At 39.8% G+C, this 21,030-nt stretch overlaps 1 long non-coding RNA gene across 2 annotated transcripts in view; it reads right to left on the bottom strand.

Moving 5' to 3' along the window:
• Positions 1-21,030, bottom strand: part of LOC148222987 (uncharacterized) — a 421,765-nt gene that overhangs the window by 152,731 nt on the left and 248,004 nt on the right. For both annotated transcript variants that reach the window (XR_015805101.1, XR_015805102.1), the window contains one exon: positions 20,508-20,618. This is a non-coding gene — a long non-coding RNA (uncharacterized LOC148222987). The remainder of the gene's footprint in view (positions 1-20,507; positions 20,619-21,030) is intronic.

Here is a 21,030-nt window from a genome sequence, read left to right as displayed (position 1 = left end):
CCTTGGTACCTCCTGAGTCCAGAAATCAAAATGTTATTTTGTTCCTAGAAGCCAAAAGTTTGAGGCCATAATAATATAATTTGATAACTTATGTTAACAAAGTGAGACTGAGGGGACAGTGCCATGCTGAATTTTTACCCTTTTGAAGTTTGCAACTATAGTGTACTTTAATATTCATTTAACTATTTTCTGGTTTTGTGGCCTGAGGAACAAAGGGCTCCTAGCTCATAGAGGCTGAATATCCCTGATCCAAATAATATATCATGATAAAATTATGGTTGCACAAAGGACAACTTTGATTTTTATTCTCCAGATATTTGCTTAGTTACTTCAATTTTCTTAAAAAGGTGAACATGTCTTTAAACAAAAAGTGAACAAACTAAGCCAGCCTTATGCTGCAGTAGCTATGACAACAGACTGAAATAAGTGTGGAAAGAGCTAGACCTGAATCTTAATTTCATTTAATTATTTTTTTTCAGTCTACTCTTCACACTCACTACTTTGCATTTTACTCTGAAATTGTACAGAAACTGGGATTTCTTACTAACACCAGATGCACAGTATCTTACATAGCCAATTCTGCAGATCTTATTTAGGTTAGAAATGAGATTACTCAGAGAATGAGTAGACAACTCCTAATGTCTCCAGACAAAAGCCAGACTGCTTTCTGGGGAGTGCTTTTCCCAAAGTTGCTGTGTTCAGTGCAGACTGGCATGTGTGAGAGATCTGACTTCAAGGAGCAATCCCATTGGATCAACCATTAGCAAACTGTATCATATCCTCTATTAGAGGTGAGGTTTTCAAAATAAAGACACTGTAGAGAAGGTAAAGTGGATTTTCAGTGGATCAATACTGGGCTGAAGTGAGAAAGAGGATATTTCAGTTCTAATACCTCTTCCTGTTTTCTTTCAGTCCTTCCCATCTTCCTTGGACAGTCTTTTATAGATGATATCCACAGTCATGGACACTACCACCTTCACTAGACACAAGATTTGGCACCCTGCTCCTGACTCCTTTCCCATTCCTCTAAATTCTTTCTAGCAGAAAGCAAATTCTGCTCCTTCTTCCATCAAGCACAGCACTTCAGCAATCAAGAACACTCAAGAAAAAAAAAAAAAGGGTAAAGGAGAGAAATTCAGACCATTACCACTGACATCTTGTCCTACTCTGTAAATGTTCCATTGTCCTCTCTGTCTATTTTATTTGAACAAGTCCAGGGAAGTCAAATCACTTTACAACTGTGACTACACAGAAGAGGAGTCACTTGAACCTCTTTCGAAGGGAGCCGTATTCACCTGTGCTCCCAAAGTTATTGAACTGCAGCCACCCACGACCTCTCACACCTGACCAGGCCAGGGACATTAACAGCACCTTCCCCCACTGACCCCACTCCATTTCTCTAGGGCCAGAAACCCCAATTTCACTGTTGTGGATTGTAGGGCACCACTGCAGAGGTCGGCACTGTGGCATGCAGGCATCAAATACAGAAACAGATGGGCGTCATGCTACTACTTACTTATCCAGTCCCTTAAGAACTGATTGTTGAGTAATCAATCTTCATGATTCTCCCAGAAAGATAAAAATGCATTAAAAGTGTATCAAATAGCAGCCATTCTTTTTCTTCAAATCTGATACCCTCAAATTTTTTTCACTTAACTGTCTCAGCTTTTTCAGTAATGTGCCTCCTGCTGCAGTGAATGAAATAAGACTGGTGGAACAAGGACTGGAAGTAAGCAGCCTTAGACTCTATTATCCTTTTTACCAGTGCATTGATTTAGAGACTTTGAAATTTATACAGGGACCATCTCATGTGTAAGCAACTACAGATATATTCACAAGAGGAGCTGCAGGCCTTGGTCATCAAACACCTCCCCCTGCTGAGGAGTATGCAGTGCCCCCACAGACAAATACATTGTTCTTATTCTGTGATTTGTCCTCTTTTCAAGTTGCAGCACTCGCTCACGCTCTTGTAGATGTGCCCCACGTTTCCAGGCTCTGGGGTGTAAATGAGGCGTTGCAGTGCTCCATCTATGGCTTGCAGAATTATGAACAGTTAGAAGGCACTTACAGAATTCACCTGCAGCTTCCAAGCACCTGAAGACCATTATCATGTGTGAGAAATGAAGCCCACTCCTCAGCTGAATTTTTAAAAATGTGATAAAGGACAATAGGGGGCAAAATCAATAAAGCAAAAGTAACAGCGCTGGGTGTGTAGCTGTAGCCAGAGGTTCACCTATAACTATAACAATAATTATAAGAGTAACTATAGCAACCCTTCTTATATACCCTTTCTATTGCACCGGTCAAATACATATTCATCAATGACTATACATATTCAAGCATTGTTTTGAACCAGTTTATATGTCCCAGGAACTTTTTAGCATGGCCCCTCTTCTGATCCACCTCTTTAGAGAAGGTGCAGTCATCTTGGTTGTGGTGTTGGGGTCGTGTGTCAGCCCCCGCAAAGGCCCCTGTTCCGTGGTTTCAGCAGGTGACAGTTGTTGATAGCCCAAGTGTCAGGAGCAGGGGTCCCCATCATGCCTGTTCCTCAAGTGTTATCTGATGGTTCAGTTATTTCAGTTATTGCAAGTTAACCACACGTACTCCAAATCAACATCAGCTACCTTACAAATATGTTTGAGTTATTTTAATTATTGACAGTTAGCTACAAAAATAAAAGGATTAGCTATTATTTCACAATTATAGCTACTTCTGCAAAAGTTAACATTATATTATAATGCACAGCACATAGCACCAACTTCAATATTTGCAAAAGCCAAACCTATAATATGTGTTTATCTTGTCACAACAAGTCCTTAGTCAGGAGCAGAGATCCAGGTTTTACTGACTGCAACAAATATAAAAGATATTTGTATAACCCCTAAGGACAAAGAATTGTGACAAGCACTAACCAAGCACGGCCCCAGCTTAAAAAGACACCATTTGCATTTCATCTACGACTGGAGGTAGTCAAAAAGGGCCTACCCAGGGCAGAGCTGCAACCTTTTATTCTAATTACCCACCTTGGGAGGGGAGAAGCAGCATTAACTCTTCAGTGGCTGTCTCAGGAAGGGTAGAAAAGGGTGTTGTGCTCAGAGTACTCCTTGTTTCTGAGCACTTTTTACCATTACATTTGGAAATACTCCCAGGGTATTATTTAATCTGCACTCTCCTTGCAGCAATGGTCTTTCTCTTCCACCCTCAACAGAATGAGGATGAGAGTTCTGCCATTTTGGTCTTTCCTTGTGTATTCAAAAACCAACTTTTTAACAATATCTTTGTTTCTGCATCCACTACACTCAATGCACAAAGAGTTCATTTGCTTTCTGACGGTGAGTTTCGTGAAGTGCGTGCACAGCTACTTTTAAATGCCTCCTCTTTAAATCAGATATAATTTTTAAAGCCTTTTTCCACTGGTTCCAATGGGCACTGCAGGCTAGGGAAGTAAACCAGAGCCATATTTTGTACTAGAGTTGATATGATCTTTCCATTTTTCCTCTCTCCAGCATGCAACAGCATTGAGGACCTTGTTTCAGTCTCTCATGTAGCAAATTTGAAAGTTATTCTGCTTTTTGTAATACTGGAATGAGTCATGGACACTTTAAGTTCAATAAATCCCCAGAGGCAGCCAGCTTGGTTTATTTTCAGCTCTGATGACCCACAGAAGGAATTTTTTTTTCTTTTTGAGACATGGGAATTGGATTTTTTTCCCTTATTTAATATAAACAATTTTCTTTACATGAGAGAGAAAAAGTTCATATTAAAAGGCATTTTTTATTAAAATATCAGCTTCTGCCTGGTGCAGGAGGATTAGTAGCATCACTGACTTCCTTCTCTGTTCCAACAATCTATTGCCAGATTTCTCAGGGAAGGACTTGTGGTTGCTGCTCCTTGACAGCGAGTGTCTGGGAAGTTTATCCTTTGTGTAAGAACAGTGCTGCAAAGAGGAAAAAAAGGAGGCGCTGAGCTTCCTGATGAGGTGGGTGACAGAAGCACCCCCTTTTCCACAGGAGGCCACTAAGGTCTTCAACAGAAGCATGAGATAAATTATTTCCTTTCTAAGAATCAGTCTGGTACAGCCTGGAGAAAGATATTCTCAGAAAGAAATGCATATTTACTGCTGCATTTCATGCATTGTGCTACTATGTGCAAGCACAGAGACAGAGGCACGGCACTGTTAAAGGGGAAAAGTGAAGATGATGTGATGGTCATATACAGTGACATCCAGCAATGAAGTGACCCAGAAATGACACACTCAAATGGTGCAGAATGAGTATAAATTGGCTCGTATTATGTCTTAAGTATTGCAAATGGCTCAATATAATGTATTGCTGGAAAAAGTATTTAGTTTGTTTAAGTCTTAATGCACTACTTTTTTTCATTACTTATTTCTTGAATTCATAAACCCCAAAACAAATCTGGATTTTTAGTGCAGAGATTTAGAATTCAGGCTACAGAAGCCAATTTATCACTTAAGATGTAAAAATAGTTCTGCCTAAAAAGGGAGACTTTCTTATTTAAGAAGGAGAATCTGAAAAAGAATACCTAATTAAAGTGTTTTCTTTGGGATTTTTGAGAGAAAAATGCATGAGAGATGACATGTATTTAAATCTTTAAAAACCTAATCTATTCCATGGGTTTCATTTGATTTCTGTAGTATGAAAACATATCCTCCTCTTGTTTCTCCCAGTTTGTTCTAGGGCAGACACTTAAGTAAAAATGCCTTTTTATAAAACTATCTCTCTATTTGCTCAACCTATTTTTTAATCTGTGTTTCTTTACAACATTTGATGAAAAACTACTGACTATTTTCCTGGGAGAAAATTGTTCAGTCAAAAGTCCATTTTTAGTAGCTGAATATTAGTAGCACTTCCATGCACTCTGGCCATTAAGGATGGCTGCCTTATTTTCAACTCCCATTCTGCTTCTACCCATTATCGTTCTGGTTGCCACGCAAGGGTGATTTTAAACCTCCTGGTGTGACAAAAACAAAGACAATAAAAGATCTGGTGACTGTGTAAGAGTCATTTAAGGATATACAAGTACTTTGAGCAATCCCAGGCTTCCTTTCTAGGAATGTCTGCTTTCCTTGGATACTCCTTTGCATGACCAGTTTGTGATAAAAAGGTCCCACACTTGGATCCACATTCCCTCCAGTAGTCTTCAGATGGCTGTCATTTTCTGGGGATTTTTATTTTGTTTTCTTTGCCTCTTTTGTTTGTTTGTTTTGTTTTGTTTTGTTTTTTTAGAATTCCTTGACTACCACTAACATTTAATTTTGTATCCCTGTTCCTTAGTGATTTAGGAGGAGTGTCAAGACCCCTTCTGTATAGAGTACAGTTTACAGGGATATGCTTCTCTTTCCCTGAATGATTACAAAGCACATAGCATGAAGCTTTTTCAGTCTGATATTTTAAATTGTGTGAATTGTGGAAAAAATATGAGGTTATGGAGGAAATTGTGATTTATGCTGCTGCAACTCAGGCTTCAGACCCACCTGTGCCCTTCTGTGAGAAGCAGAAAACACCTAACATGGGACAGTCAGTTTTCTCATCTCAGAACTGTTTTGTTTTCTGAAAACCAACAAAGTAACTGTTCTAAATGGCCTTTGAGACTTCCACCAGCCCTGACTTGCACTTTTCAGAGTGCTGTATACACCAGCCTCAGGTGATTTATAGCGAGTAAAGAAGCTACACGCACAAAGAAGGGAAAGAAGGGTGTCTTTGAGGGCACCCAGCTGCTTTGTGCTGGCTTTGCACTGCGTACCCAACGAGTGCCAAACCTAACAACAACATTTAAAGTCTTGGCACAAAATCCTGCTATGTCTTGCTAGGAGCAGTTGGGCCATTAGTGGCCATTCAGTCAGACAGAGCACGGCTGTCTCAGAGCTATTAGGTGGATGGGGAGAGGTTGGTAGTGAGGAAATGTTGTGCTGGAGGATCACACTGAGCAATTGCTTGGCTCAGCTGTGTGAGTGAGAATGGCAGCCCTCGCTGCAGGGCTGATGGACGGGTGGAAGCCAAAAGGGAAATCAGCACTTCATAAAAGTTAATGACCAAGGATATACTTCTTGTGAGTCCTGACCATCGCAGGATTCAGGTCCAAAGCACTGGACTATTTCCTCTTCTATTGCTCCCTCTTGTTTTGGACCAATCTCCCTCTCTCTTTTTGTTATTATTACTGTTAATTTTTAATATATGCCTTTGTGAGAAAGCCCTGAATAAAGACACCATCCATTATTTTCTTCTGTGTCCCTATCAGATCTGACTCAGCTGGGCCATCCTTTTTCTACTTTCCCAAAGGTATCTCAAGTGAGATTAAACATCCTCTTCCAGATAGTCCACTTTTGCTAAGAAAGTTCATGAATGAAGGCAAACTTTGGCAGGTCTTAAATCATCACAGAGAGAGGCACTGGTGTTCCCAGTTCTAGGCATGAAGTATGTATAGATATCTATGCTGGCCAAGACTAACTGTGACACAATAAATAGTAGTCTAACAATGACAAATATAAGTAAAACATCCAAATTTCTTTCTAAAAAATAACCTTCTCCTAACCATTTAATTTTCTTTCCTTTTCACCTCCGTATTTATTCCTCTATTTTACCTAGCATATTTTAATGCTTGCCTATTCTGCAACCAGCTCTGCAAATATTAATCACAGTATAAGCATTTTTTTGTAAAATTCATACAAGTGGGCAAGGCATGAGAGATGAGCTACAGTGCTTGTTATCCAGTACTGGGTCAAACACACAGATTGCACATCAGAGAGGAGGTCTAATGCTAATGAAAGCCTGTCCTGCCAGAAGTGCCCACGCCAGCTCCAGCACAGTGTTTATGTCTACACAACACAGCCCTGAACTCATTAAATCTTCTTGCTGGTTTGAAAAATTAGAGTTTTATTCCAAACTCTGTCATTCACTCTGTGACCACAGGCTTAATATTTCCTCTTTGTTTTCTGTTTTCCCAGTTGTAAAGGACTCATAAAGATTCTACTCATTTTTAAGGCATTTTGAGCCATATGGGATGGGGTGGGGGTATTCATAGTCATTCATGCTCAATTTTGATAATTATGGTGAGTGGCATAAAGCAGAAAGAAACTCAAGGAAAAAGTCCCTTCTAAGTTTGGTGCTATATAGAAAGCTCTGGGATGCATGAGCAAGAGATGAATCTAAAACCAAAAGAATTCCAATAGAGCTTGTAAGATACAGAATAAATATGAATACACTTTCAGTATTCTGCCTTATCAAAACTGCATTTATGATGGAATAAAAAATTATTGCATTGCTAAAGGAACAGTCATAACTGTGAAGAAAAAGGTTGAATTATTATGGCAGACTACACAGCAACAGAACATTTATGGCTGCACTCAGGGCAGATTGCTCAGTCAGGATTTTTCTCACATATATTACCATATAAACCTCTTATGCCACTTGCAGTTTTGCAGAGTTCAGGTGATGAAAGAGTAAGAGGGAGATAACTTCACTTATTGCTGTGGAAACCTGTTTATCACCCTTGTCTAGAATTACTGTCTTTTTACTTGCATTGGAAAAAGTGTTCATTAACTCTCTGACATCTTCCCTTCACCCCAAAGTTTCTTTCTTCAAACATGCATGCACACCATTACTATTGGAAGATGTGCTTTTACAAATTGTGCTACCACAATTGTGCTACTACTTGTTTGCCATGATTGTGCACTACTGACTCACCAGGTCAAAATAAATTATTACAGCACAAGACTGTCACAAATTCAAACACGAATAGTTACGAATAGTAACCTCTTTGTCTGACTATTTCTGGGATAATGAATAAGCTCTGTGGACTGCAAGTTAAATATTTTATGACAGTTATATGATTAACTCATGAGGTTTTTGAGATTTTATGGGCAGTATGATGAGGTCTATCTTTGTCCTTGTCAAGGAGATACATCCTTTTGGTCTCCATCTAAGGTCGCCTTTGCTACAGGTTCAGCAGCAGGAGAACATATTCCAGTTCTTGACTGGGAAAGAGAAAGAAGGGAAAGGGAAAAGACTATCCAAGTTTGCTGAGATTTTGAGCTGCTACTCTGCCATGGAAGTACCATATTGCCATTTCCATGGCAATACCAAGGGAAAGTACAGCATCTGTGCTGTAAAGCTTGCAGACAGCTTTTGAAATATCAGAAAATTTTGTGGGTACAGATGATATTGAACATATGGTGTTTGAAAGAGTGGCCAACATTGCAAAAGCCTTTGGAATCATCTGATGTTTTATTTTGTGTTTCCCCACCCTCAGCTTTTAAGTCTGTCATATTTTCCTAGTAGCAATATAGTGACCCATTTATGGCAACAGCTGCACTTTCAGCTTGTTACTAGTGATGTTATTTATTACAGTGAAAAGGAAAGATTCAATAATATGACAATGACCCTAAATGTGAGCAGAAAAAACAAACAAACAAAAAGCAATGCTTATACTTCATTGTATGGCCTGAATTATCTTTCCATGGCATACAAATGCTACTTGGTAGGCACAAGTTGACTCTGCATGCTCATGTTACGTGTGCAGCTGAAGCAAAAGTCCTTCCTCATCCATGAGGACAGTGTTCTAGATTTTTCAGGCAGAGAGTGCAGCAGTTTCTATCAGAGACGTGAAATGTCAGTCTGAGCTGAGACATGCCATGAAGCATGAAGTGATGAATTGCCATCATTTTTGCCAGGCTTCATAATGCACAGTGGCTTCGTGCTACACCATCTTTACTTGTGTCTCTGTATTAATTTTTGTTAGGAAATATCTAAAAAGTAAAGCCTTTAAAAACAGCTTTGGCTTGTTTCATTCTCTCCTAAATTTTATGCAGTTCTTCTCAACCTTACATTTAAGCAAAAACTATTCTTTCTCAACTCATACATTATGCAGTTCCCAACTCTCTCCATGCATCATCTGTCTCACTCTGAGGGATTCTAGTTGAGACAATTGCATCATACCACAAATGTGATTTTCTGCTATTAGTTCTATGGAAAACCTACTCTGGAATAGTTTAATTCCCTGGCATTTTCTGCATATCTCATTATCTGTGAATTCAGGCTTCCAAAGCCTGTCTTGTATAAAACAAACCTCCTGATCCCAAGGTACCAAATTTCAGGTTTGAAAAGTCTATAAACTTCTGCCTCGGGCTGTATTGAAAACCTGAACATCAGTACTTTGGGGCATCAGACTTTCAGTTTTGACCTAACATGTCATGAGACACTAATCCAAAACTGCATCAAACCAATCATTCAGATGAGTAACTAATAATTTATTCAGAAGCTGGCAAAGAGACATCCTTCATATTTCATATGTGTCTGTCTGTGCTCTGTAACTCAGCAAAGCAGGATGTTAAGCCTGTGTATCTTTTTCTAATTGCTTGCATCTGCATTTCAGCCAGGCCAGTTCACAGCAAATATGGGACACGTCTCAGTTCCTACTCACATCTCTGCAGTTTCAAGTCACCTAAATGAGTTTCCAGCTAGAATTGTCTGTAATAGGTGGCAGGAGAGTGAAAAACTTCTGCACCCTGACAGACTCCCACAGGGTGTACACAGACAGTATTAAAGGAAATCCCAGGAACAGATTAAAAGAATAGCCTTCAGAATTCCATCTCAGGAAAAGGATGTCTTTACATCCTAGTGAAAGGTGATAAGATTATTCATTGAAAGCTCTCTTGCAATCAGCTCATGGGAAGTCCATACACTGCTGAGGGGAAGTTATAGTTTAGAGTCAGTTATGGCCTTCAAGTATTTTTGGTTTATGGTGCTTCTGAAATGTTTCAGAAAAAAGAAAGGAAAAAAAAAAAGCTAAACAAAGATATGAAAATAGAGGCTTTCAGAACAAAATAAAGTTTTCAAACTGTTAAGGAGAGAATAAACCTTTATATTTGAAAGAGATGTACATGAAAACATCAAGAACTCAACCCCATGGCAAGGGTCTTCAAAATCTTCCACAAAAAAGAAACTCTTCCCTTCGGGTCCCTGAAATCTGAAGGATGATTTCTGTACTTCATGCAATCAGGTCAATAAGTGGAGATGAGAAATCTCTGTAAGTGGGAACACAGGGCTGTTTCATATTTGGCCAACCTTCATATACTATTTAACTTATCATTGAGTTAATTGATTTGTGAGTGATCATTCATGCCTGTTGATGTTACCTGTTTGACAGCACTCTGTGCCTGAGTCCTGAGCCTGAGCTGCACAGGGCACGCTGGTGAAGCCTCCCCTGCAACCGAGGAAACTTCTTGCAGAGGCAGCTGAGGTTGAAAACTTAGTTCAGAAATGCTGGAGGAACTAGTGAGTGCCACAGTTCCACTTGTGTGGTTCTGCCTTCTATATTCGTTCCTTGCCTTTTGGACTGAGATTTATAATAAGGGTGAGAAGAACAAAAATGTTTTCTCTTTTTTATTATGAACTTCTGCTTATTGGGAACTGTTTCAATGCCTTAAAATCCTCTTTAACAAGCTGTAAAAAGAACTATCATTGTTTTACATATCTCTGCTTGGTAATGTGATAGTATCAATTCATCATTTGTAGCCAGCAGTTCAAATAGTGTTTGTTTGGGTTTGGGTTTTTTCTTGGCAACATAGGAATCCACCACTGACAAGATTTAGATAAGCATATCACATGAGATCCCAGGGCTAAAATGCTCAGGACGACACTTCAAACTTGAAAAAGGTTTCCATAATATTAGTCTCTTAAATATGGTGCCTAGAGATGGGTGGAGCTGAACAACTTTTGATTTGTATTACAACTCTGGTTGCAGACATGGCCACAGAAAGAGATGTACTGAGTATGTCTGTGGAACAGAGCAATCAGATATACAGGATGAGCTTTAAAACACTTCATGTTATTGTTCTGTAATGTTTTGGTTTTTTCCTAGAGAACTTATTTTTTAAAGTCAGGGGTGGAAAAACAAATAGAAAGAATAATAGGATTATTGCAGCTTTCCCCTGCAACATTTTTGCAGCCAAAATGATACTAAAGGGATTGAAGTAACCTTTGCATTGCTCCATAGCAACACCAATCTTCCCTCCTCCTTTCTACCAGCCAGGCACCAAGGCTGTCTCGGCCATTGTCTCACCTATTCAATGACACAGCTAGGGAATGAAAAGGGTGAGAAAAGCCCTCCAGAAGCAGAGTAGGAAAGAGGAAAATCGTTACCAATGGGAACAGAAGCATTTGGGAGGAGGCTGGGAAGCGAGCAGAGACTGAGATTACAGCCTGCACAGCTTTACTCACGACAGCCTCACACGGGTGTGCAGCAGCATCCTTTCTTTCTGAGTTAGCCAGCTGGGCAACTGATACCTTAACATTTGTACATTTGATATCCAAGCCATCCTTTACAGAGATTGTGGGCTCTTCTTCAACCCATTCCATTTCCCATTTCCTATTTTATCCAAGTTGCAGTTTAATATGGTAGTTAGTTGCAGTGTAATGACTTTTGAGCTGAGAAAATAGATGAGTAAAAGATGATACTGAGCTGGTCCATTTGAATAGAGGGAATATGGCTGCAAATGAGGCAGGGGATCATCAAATCTTCTCTCCTGAACTCCCCAAAATGGAAGGCAGTAAGAAAAATGCTTCATAACTTCATAACTACAACATGGAGGCAGTTGTTTGCTGTGTTGCTGTGAAGCAACAGCAAAAGAAAACAAAAGAACATTTCATTTATTCACTTTAAGCATCCCTAACTATGCCTTTGTGGGAATTGCAGCTTGGTTTCATTGTGCTACTGAAATGAGCCCAAGATCTCGTGCGACATTTCAAATAACGAGAACAATATATTTCTCCATTACTTTACTTACTTTAAGCGCATGTGCTTTGTAGTTAATGTAGTTCCTGGTGTTGTGAGAGAGCAGTAAAAATGAAATCCATGCTTAATGCACTGAACTTTGACAACAGCAGCTGCAACTCAAAATTAAAATCCACTGCTTTGCTTTGCTCTCAGGGTCTGAACCAGCTTTGAGGAAGTGCTGCAGTGTACTGTGAATGAGGACATCTGAAATGAAAAAAACACTGAATGGCTGCCCAAAGGACAGATCAAATCACCAAAAGCAAACAGTGATGTGCCAAGCTGTTTGCTGAATACTCAGGTGAAATCAGATAAAACCCATAAGCCTTGGAAATTTCAAGACAAAACAGAGAGACTGAATTTTTTATCATCTGCTGCAAGGCACTAATCATGGAGATAAAAGACTCATTTAGACTGGCTGACTTGACCCAAAAGCCAGAGGAGGCATTGAAGACAATGAAGGTTCTGCCATGGGTCTCAGAGCACTTTAGATCTGGCCAGATCTACACTATAATTTTAGATTAAGTTGTCTTGAGGGGAAGGTAGTGTATTTTGGTTTAAGCTTTTTTTTTTCAGGGGTGGGACGAGAGCTGTTGTGGTTTGGTTTTTGTCCAGACAGCAGCAGCAGTGAACTGCTGAACATTAGTTATTTATGTCAGTGATCTGATGATGTCCTTTAGGTATTTAACTACATTTTATAATGACTTAATATATCCAGGTTTTGTTAATTTGTTTTCCCTTTATGTCATCAAGGATTTGTGGCTGAAGTAGGGATTATGCAGACCCCAGGCTGCCTCTAAGGGAGAGTTCTCTAGGACAGTCTCTGCTGAGTGCCTGGCAGGCATCAGCCTCAGCTGTGCCCTGCCTGAGGCAGGTGGAATTCTCTCCAGTGATTTCCTATGAGTATCTACTACAGTGACAGTGGGAGAAAAATCCAAGGGAGGAAGGGTGTGCACACACGGTGATCTTGAAAAGATTGTGAATGAGGACTGCCAGAAAGAGTCACTGGTGCCACACTTGCCTGCTCACACCTGTGCCAGCCAAAACTCTTCACTTGAAACCAGAGTCTTCCTGCTGCCTGTCCACCACAGAAGAAGCAGCTCCTAATCATACAGGATTCATGGCAAAAAAGTCCCTCCTAGAGGGATAAGTGGCAGGTAGGAAAATAACACAGCCCTACTGAGCCTGAAATTTGACATTGTAAAGTTAGTCACTTAACATGAAAGAAAGTGACAAGATTTACAGCTAAATTAGGTTCCTATGATGTAAAAGATTATTGATTCTGTTAAATAATAAAATCACATTACTGAATGCACTTCTTGTTATATGTTAATGGCAATAATGTAAATATCTTGCAGATCTCTGTGCACCATTCACCACTCATTTTCAATAAGGAATAGAAGTAGCAGGAGTCAATAGGTCTGACTCTGCAAGCTTGCTTTCTTTTTGCAGTTAACTTTCCATGTATTGAAATGCTCTGAATACAGATTGAGTTGCTTTGTTCGATATTTATTATTGTTCCACCTGCGTTGAAATGGAAACAGCTATGGCTTTGATAAATAGATTCAAAGGCAGTCAAAATTCATTGTGCCTCTTCTAAATGCTTTTGTGTCCTCTGCTGGAGCTCTTTTTGATTAACTCTTCCAGCAAGACTTCTCTTGAATCAAAATAGATCTATTTCTTGCTTTCACAGAACATCAGTGTAAATCCTTTCTTTGAACCCGATTGTCCTATGTCATATATCTGTCCAATTTTTTGAACAGCCAAAGCATGTTCCTCTTTTCCATGTTGATAGACACAGTACTCCTTCTTAAATCATGGAAGCCATGAGCATGACAACTGCTAGATAATTAAATTGAAAGGTGTCAGAATCTGGCAGTAGAACTTCATTAGCTTTCCAAAGCATACCAAAGAACATTCATTATCACAGTATGAAGTATCATAAATAATTAGTACTAAATCCACACATGCCAAGGGAATGATCAGTATGTCTTCATACTGCGATCAGCTTGCCTGTTTATTTCATTACTGTGTTCATTTGAAAGCTCAATATTTTGCCAATTCTGCCATTCACACTCATTCTCCCAGCATTTGTGTGAAGAAAGAAAAAAACACTAGGATTGTCTTGGTATTTTCTTAAGTCACTACACCAACTAATTATAAATATTTCACCGAACAATAATAGTACTACCTTGATTTAACGCATCCTCAAGATACTTTGTTTTTGAAGGTAGGATAATATTACAAAATGCAGTTGTAAATTAAGACAATATTAAGCATAAGGCTGATGCAAACCTTCCAAAAATGTAAGAGGCTGAGCTTAAAGATGTGTATTATGTGTATAAAGAATTCATGTTTGTGCCTGTTCCCTCTTCCTTTTATTCATGTCGTCACTGAATGAAGACTTTTTTACCCTAAGAGAACTGAGTGCACGGAAGAAGAGCACTGAAATTACCGACTTATATACACACACACAGACTGTGTATTTTACGTAAATATGCATTTAAATTTACTTCCAAGATCAACCTTGTCAGCAGCCCAGGATGTAACTCCCTGAATAATGAAAGAGGGGCAGCATTAGTTTAAAGTGATTGCTGTGTTTGTTCCATTATTAAGTTTTGTTGCCTGGTGCTACAGGGCAAGACAACACAGCAGGGGCTAATCGGGGAGAGGAGTACCATGAATATTTAACTGAAGGCGTGCACCAAGAACCTGCAAACAGCAGAACAGGGGACTCTAAGGCATTAAAAAAATGAACAAAATAATCCATTCCTCCTATTATGCTTACTGTCCTTTCTTCTTCTATAAATCTCCTACACCTATGCCTGAAAGACACCTCCTGCTTTCACCTTGGCTTCAGGTTTAATCCAGACGTCTTGAACTACCCTGTTTACTAAAACTTGGTGTTGAATATACCACTACTGACACTTGATGAGGCCCCAGGACAGGAGAGCAGAGCTGCAGCACATGTTCAGGGCACAGAAATGACTCTCTAGCCCCTGCCCAGGTCCCTGGCACCAAGGGCTCCTCTGCAAGCTTCAGCTGCTGCCAATTTGACCACGTGGCTAAGCACAGTCCACCTTCCTGCTGTGCTAGTTCCTAAATAATCCATAAGCATAATAGTAACAAGTTCACCCCAGGAGTGATTATCAATAAGAAATATTCCCACCCGTTTTTGTTAGGGTTTTTTTTTTTTTTTTTTTGAAAAAGAGATGTAAATTCACCCAAGACAAGTGGGAAATATCAATTATAATAAAATTCCTAATACAGGAGGGAGAAAAACAGTGAAAGCATTTTAAAAGTGTTTAAAGATTCCAATTAATTTTCCATTAAAGAATTGCTCGTTGTTTTGAAATTGTACAGAATGAGAATAAAAGGTTACAAATTCATCACAGCAGCATGATTCAATTTACAAAGGTTTTTAGATTTTTTTTACCTTCCTAGCATTTGTGGATGGGAAGAAATGTACACCGTCTAAAATATTTCCAGAGGCTCTATTTGGATCCATAGTTGAGCAGCTGGCAAGATGCTGCCTGGTTGTATTTCCCAAGAAAGCACTAAAGTGGCAGAACCCAACTAAACCCAAGTTTTCATTAGACTGAGTAAAAGACAAGGCTGTTAGCAGCATGTGCTAAACCAAAGGGAAGAGGGGCACAGCCACATTTCTGCCACTGGGCAGCATTACCCAGCTGAGGGCAAGTTGGGGCTACCCCTCCTAGAACAAAATTCTGCCAGGGCCTGGCACAGTTGCACATGGAAGGCTGCAGCTTTCCCCCCCTCCAGGAGAAGCAGGAAAATGTTGAGAGCAAGGAATGTGGGGAAGGAGCTGGCTCCCAGTCCTGCTGCCTGAATTTGGACCACCCAGTCCTAGTCTGCCTGAGAGAGCATCACAGAGAGCCTTGCAGCTGGCCTGGGGCTGTGACACCATGCTTAGGGGGGGAGATGGTGGTCACACCCTGAAAGCCAGATCCGTGGAGCAGACAGAAGGAATCCTGATGGATTCTGAGTCAGCTAATATAATTCACCAGATTCCACAGAAAACTAAACAGGGTTTTGTGTCAGAGAGAGTCTGCAGGGAGTTTGGTTGTCGTCTACAGAAATTCATGGGAGAGATTGCGTTCCTGTTCAGTAGTTCATTTTCAGAAGGTGATTTAGCCACTTGTTTTACTCAATTTAAAACCACCAGCCTATTACTCATAAGAGAAAACAGATTACAGAGCCTGAGAAGCTGTATTTTTTTCTTCACAATGGCTTCAAGCAGGACCTCCAATGCTTAACTGGCCTGGGCAGTTTTTCCCTCAGCTCTCCTTTGTCTGTCTCCATGGGGAGGTATATCATAGCAAGAAATCAAATCAAAATTTACTGCAAGATTAAAGGCACTGGATATCAGAGCAAGTTGCAAGGAACCACTGTGCTCGGATTAATACTCAGACCAATGCTGCTTTGAATTCCACTCCAGCTTCACAGATTATCAGGGAACAATAGTCAAGTTAAAACAAGGCCGTTTCTTCTTAGCAGCAATCACACTTGGCTGGAACTTGTTCTGTCACTGTCTGCGCTAATCAGTCACTTCAAAGTTTGCCTGGCACCCTCTGGGGCTGCCCCCCACATGTAGCCTCTCCTTACCTTCTCATTTCAGCTTCTTCCCAACTGCTGAGACTGGTGGGAGAGAGCTTAGAGGGACAACTCACCAGATGTAGAGCAGGAGCCTCAGAAGCATAAGGCTAAACCCAAGCACAAAGGAAGATTTGCTTTGTGAACTTGGTAGCTCGCTATTCTTTGCCTCCCAAGGTAGATTTCTCTCTGCCTTTGCATCAACAGAGGCAATAACCTCCAGCTCTGCTCCCTTCCTTTTTTCTCCTCTTGTTGCACAATGAAGAAAACCTGGCTCAAGGTTAGTGGTAAGAGAGAGCATAGTCTTTAACCATTGCAGTTCTCATTTTGATAACTCCTCTGCTAACAGAGCTGATAGAGAGGAGAATGACAGAGGGGAGGCCTTCCCCTTCTTGCTCCTTTTCTTCACTACTTTGAAAGTTTTGAGTATTTTCACATAACTACAGAGCTAACAAAAATGAGGAGTAAAATGGCTTTTGAAATGTGAAAATTCAATATTAGAAATGTGATGAGAAGACACAAATGTAACTGTTTGAAAAGGTTTGCTGAACAGCTAACACAGGGCTGTTGTACAGCTCCTGCACAGAAAGAATGGAGAGAGCAAAAGGAGCAGGCTGTGAGGAGAGAGAGCAGAGATAGACTGAGATTCTTTTGACTGAAAATTCAATACAGCTTCATTCATTATATATTTTTTATGAAACAGTGGAATTAAAAAGAAAAGGCTTGAATGAAACATGGGGCTTCCAGCTTGCTCAAGAATATTGCAAAAGCCCTTATTCAGTTTCCCTTGAAGCCAGAAGAAACATGTCTTTTCTGGTCCAATTTTCAGCTCTTTGAAGCAGAAACTCAGTCTTTTATGTGTCCCTACAGTGCCCAGTGCAATAGGTCTCCTGTCTCAGCAGGGACTTCTAAGTGCTATTGTAATAAAATCGATTAATCATAATTTTTAATAACTCCTTAATATTTCCACTATCATCCTTGACTAAAAAAATGTATGCAGGCTGAAAAGGCATGAAAGTTTAATTCAGAACACAGTAAAAATAAGTTTTTGCTGCAGGAAAATCTGACACAAAAGGTAGTAAAAATGTTGTTCATATTAAGCAGATGCAGAAATAATATTAACAGTGTAACTAAAGAGAAACCTTGGCTTTACATCTATTTATAGCCTAAAAATTAAGTGTAAGATGAGTGGGATATGCACTCGCATGCAGGGATGCTATTTATGGCTTCAAGAAGAGGGAGATGTACTGTTACCCAGCTCCATCTGCATGGCAATGAAGGGCCACTAGAGATAGATGTGTAAATCTTCCTGATGTGATTCCTCCCCACTCTTTGGCAAAGTAGCACTTAATATTGACTCCTGTATTGCTGTCATATAACCCCCACAACAAGTGTGGAAATGGAAGGGCCAGCTCACATCTCTCACTGGCTCTGGCTCAGGTTGCAAATGTGGGTGGACACCGCAGCATCATTCTGCACTTCAATAAATGTTTTTAAGGCTTATTTTTCACAGCAGGAGCAGGAATGAAAAATAAGATTCAATTGTACATGTCGACAGGCTGGGAAAAATTCCAGTATGCCATAACACCAAGCACCAGCCCAGCCCTTCCACTCTGTAAAGTACAATTATTGTAAATTGGTTCAGAGCTGGCAAATATCAGAGGCATACATGTGCCTCTCTGCAAATAGGCATACACAGGACTCATAAATGATCCTGGGGTTTTCTTTGTCTCTCTGGTGGAAGGAAGTTAAAAGCCTTAATGTGAACTATCCTTTTCCCCTTTCAGATTTCTACCTGAGGGAGTTTCTCTAGGCTTCCCTCCAAGCCAGTGAAGAACACAAATATCACAGAAGGGGCTCATCTCCCCCTGTGGAAAACAGGGGATGCTTGGGCCATTCCCATCTCTCTCCTAGGCAGCTAATTGAGACTTACACATCTTACACATGGCTGGATTAAATGCTTGCTCTTTGGATGCCTAATGTCATTTGAGTTGAAGTTTTGTATAACTCCACAAATATATCTACACATGCTAGTTTTAGAGAGAGAGAACTGACAATTTTAAAGTCTATTTTCTGTGATAATTTACAACCAGAAGAAAGTATTAGGTCCTTTGGAAAAAAAAAAGCCTCTTGTAATTTAGAGTTATAAAATACAGTAAAAGTTAAAGTATCAAAATAGATAAGCTTTTACCCCAGAATTTAATCTTCTTATCCATGACATTAAGCAAAACATAGCACGGAATTATAGAATATGAGGCTTGCTATTCATGTGGCTTTCCACCTCTGATACACACCTCTCATGGTATTGAGCACACTCAGAACCCTCCAGTTCAGCCATGCTGCTGAACAGAAAATCCCATATGTGGATGAACACGAGGAAACATTTTCCTGCAAATTATTTCTCAAAAATATCAGCTGTGATAAAGCTGTGGGATTAATTAATTTAGTATGCATCTCTAATTGCCTTATTGCAATCCTTCTCTCCCAGGACTAAAGCTAATGCTCCATATCTTGAAGTATCTTCAAATTACAGTTTTTTCCTTATCATAGAAGGCCATTCAATTATTCTCTTACCTTCAACACATAAGGAATTTTTGTACAAGCTAGATACAGATACTACATAGATGTCCTGCAATTCTGCATAAATATTGCCACTCCTAATAGCAGAAACAATTTTAAAATGTAGCTGCTTTTTTCCCCTTAATGCTAAAGTACCATTGGGAAGTTTAAGTACAAGACATAGCTCAGATATACAGGTGTATATCATTCCTGTGCCATGGCTATACCAAGAGATTTTAAATAAAGAGACACCCCTGGGTCAGCTAATGATCTGACCTAATTTAGCCATGTTAATCTTTTAGAGAGCCCTGTACCTCATATTTAGCTCAGAAATATCTCCCCCACACTGTCCAGTTATTGATTTGACTACTTTAACAATAATTTTTATCCTAATAGTTGCCTATGGCACTCAGATTTTAGTTTATTTCTACTGTGTCTGTTTAGTTCTCCTGTGTGAACTTGTGTATTTTTTCTTAGTGAATTAAATTCATCATGAGTTCAAAGAGAGAGGTATTTGAACTTTTTCCCGGATTCACCAGGAGGATCATTCTGAAGAGTTTAGCTGGAGAAAGAACAGACAGTTACCAGGTCTGTTTGAATTTCACAAAAGAAGCAAACCATAAACCAAGAATTATTCATGGAAGTGACTCGACCAATAGTTAGAATAACTATATTACATTCATTTCAAACTAATTATACATGATTGGCAACAAAAAGGAGATAAATTATAAATTTGATGAAAAAAACATTCCTGAAAGCATATATCTTTTTCATTGAAGATAAAACGTGTATATCATGATTTTATTTAAAGGTAGGCCTTGGATGATGTCGGATCCCATGAATAAGCATAGCAGGTGATCACAAAGCTCTCATTGCAACTGAACGCAATTCAGCCTGCACAAAACCCCAACTCACATGAAAGCCCAGCACTCCCAGCCATGTAGGCCAAGCAAAAACAGTGATCACATTTATTATTTAGGGAAAGGGACAGCAAAATGATGAGCACATCTTGCAGGAGGTATCTGCAGCCTTTTGGGAGGCAGCAGCGTGTCCTGCAGCCTCTGGCACCGAGTGTCTGCATTTCAGAAGCTGCTGTGCTTTGTCTCGCCGCACCGCGAGCGCGCTGGGGAATCTGCTGGGAGCAGCCTCCGCAGCCATCCTGTTTGCCTGGCACCTTAAATATTTCATCTCAACCCCTAACTAGAACAGATATGTGATGAGCAAGATAAAGCAAACTCCTTTACAACCTGTCTCTCTCTTTTGGACAAGCAAGCCCTGACTTGCAACACATGGGAAAAGACAGTCAGCAGTTCCCAAGATGACCCTCCTTTGAAGTGATATCTTTTTTGCTTCATTTGCATTCTGGTTTCCAGCTAAACCAGGACTTGCACTGTCCATCTACGTGTGTCTGTTCCAGTCCATTCACTAACAATTTCTGGCAACTGGGCAATTTCAAATTCAAATTCAACAGAGGTAACTTTCAAATATATCCAGTCCCTAAAATCATTACTTACCAACTGTGTCAAATAGAAAAAAATTACTTATTTTCTGGAGGAAAGTCAGCTACAACTCAGTGTAGATTTATCCTGTAGGAGTCAGGAACAAGCCAGGAAGTCTCACAATATTTCTTCAGTAGCCCATGCGGACATTAGCTAAAAAAGCAAGGGGAGAACACAAATTAGGATTAGAAGTTCAACAGGTATGAGTACACAGGAAATCATATGCCACTAGATTATAGAATATCTTCTGTTTAAGGAATGGTTGTTTACAATTTTTTATACAAGTCTTCTTATAAATTCTTTTAAAACAATTTTTAAGTATTGTGTAATTTCTTTTTCCTGTGCTTCTGGAGTCCTGCTTGCAGAAGCACCCACTAAAACTTCTGCAGCACTGTAAACACATTTTCTTATGTTTTATGCCAGGCATACAGCAGCCTTCAGTCCTCAACAATGAAACCATGGAAACTTCACCAGATGAAGGCTGGTGAATGGAGGAAGAAAGAAAAGCACTGGTGGACAAATGGTGGGCCAGAATCTGGCTCTGACTGCATCTCTGGGAGCAGTG

The sequence above is a fragment of the Sturnus vulgaris genome, chromosome 8, assembly GCF_052056855.1.
Source record: "Sturnus vulgaris isolate bStuVul1 chromosome 8, bStuVul1.hap1, whole genome shotgun sequence".
Classification (NCBI taxonomy): domain Eukaryota; kingdom Metazoa; phylum Chordata; class Aves; order Passeriformes; family Sturnidae; genus Sturnus; species Sturnus vulgaris.
The sequence above is the reverse complement of the archived record's forward strand: the minus strand, read 5'-3'. Positions and strand labels throughout refer to the sequence as shown.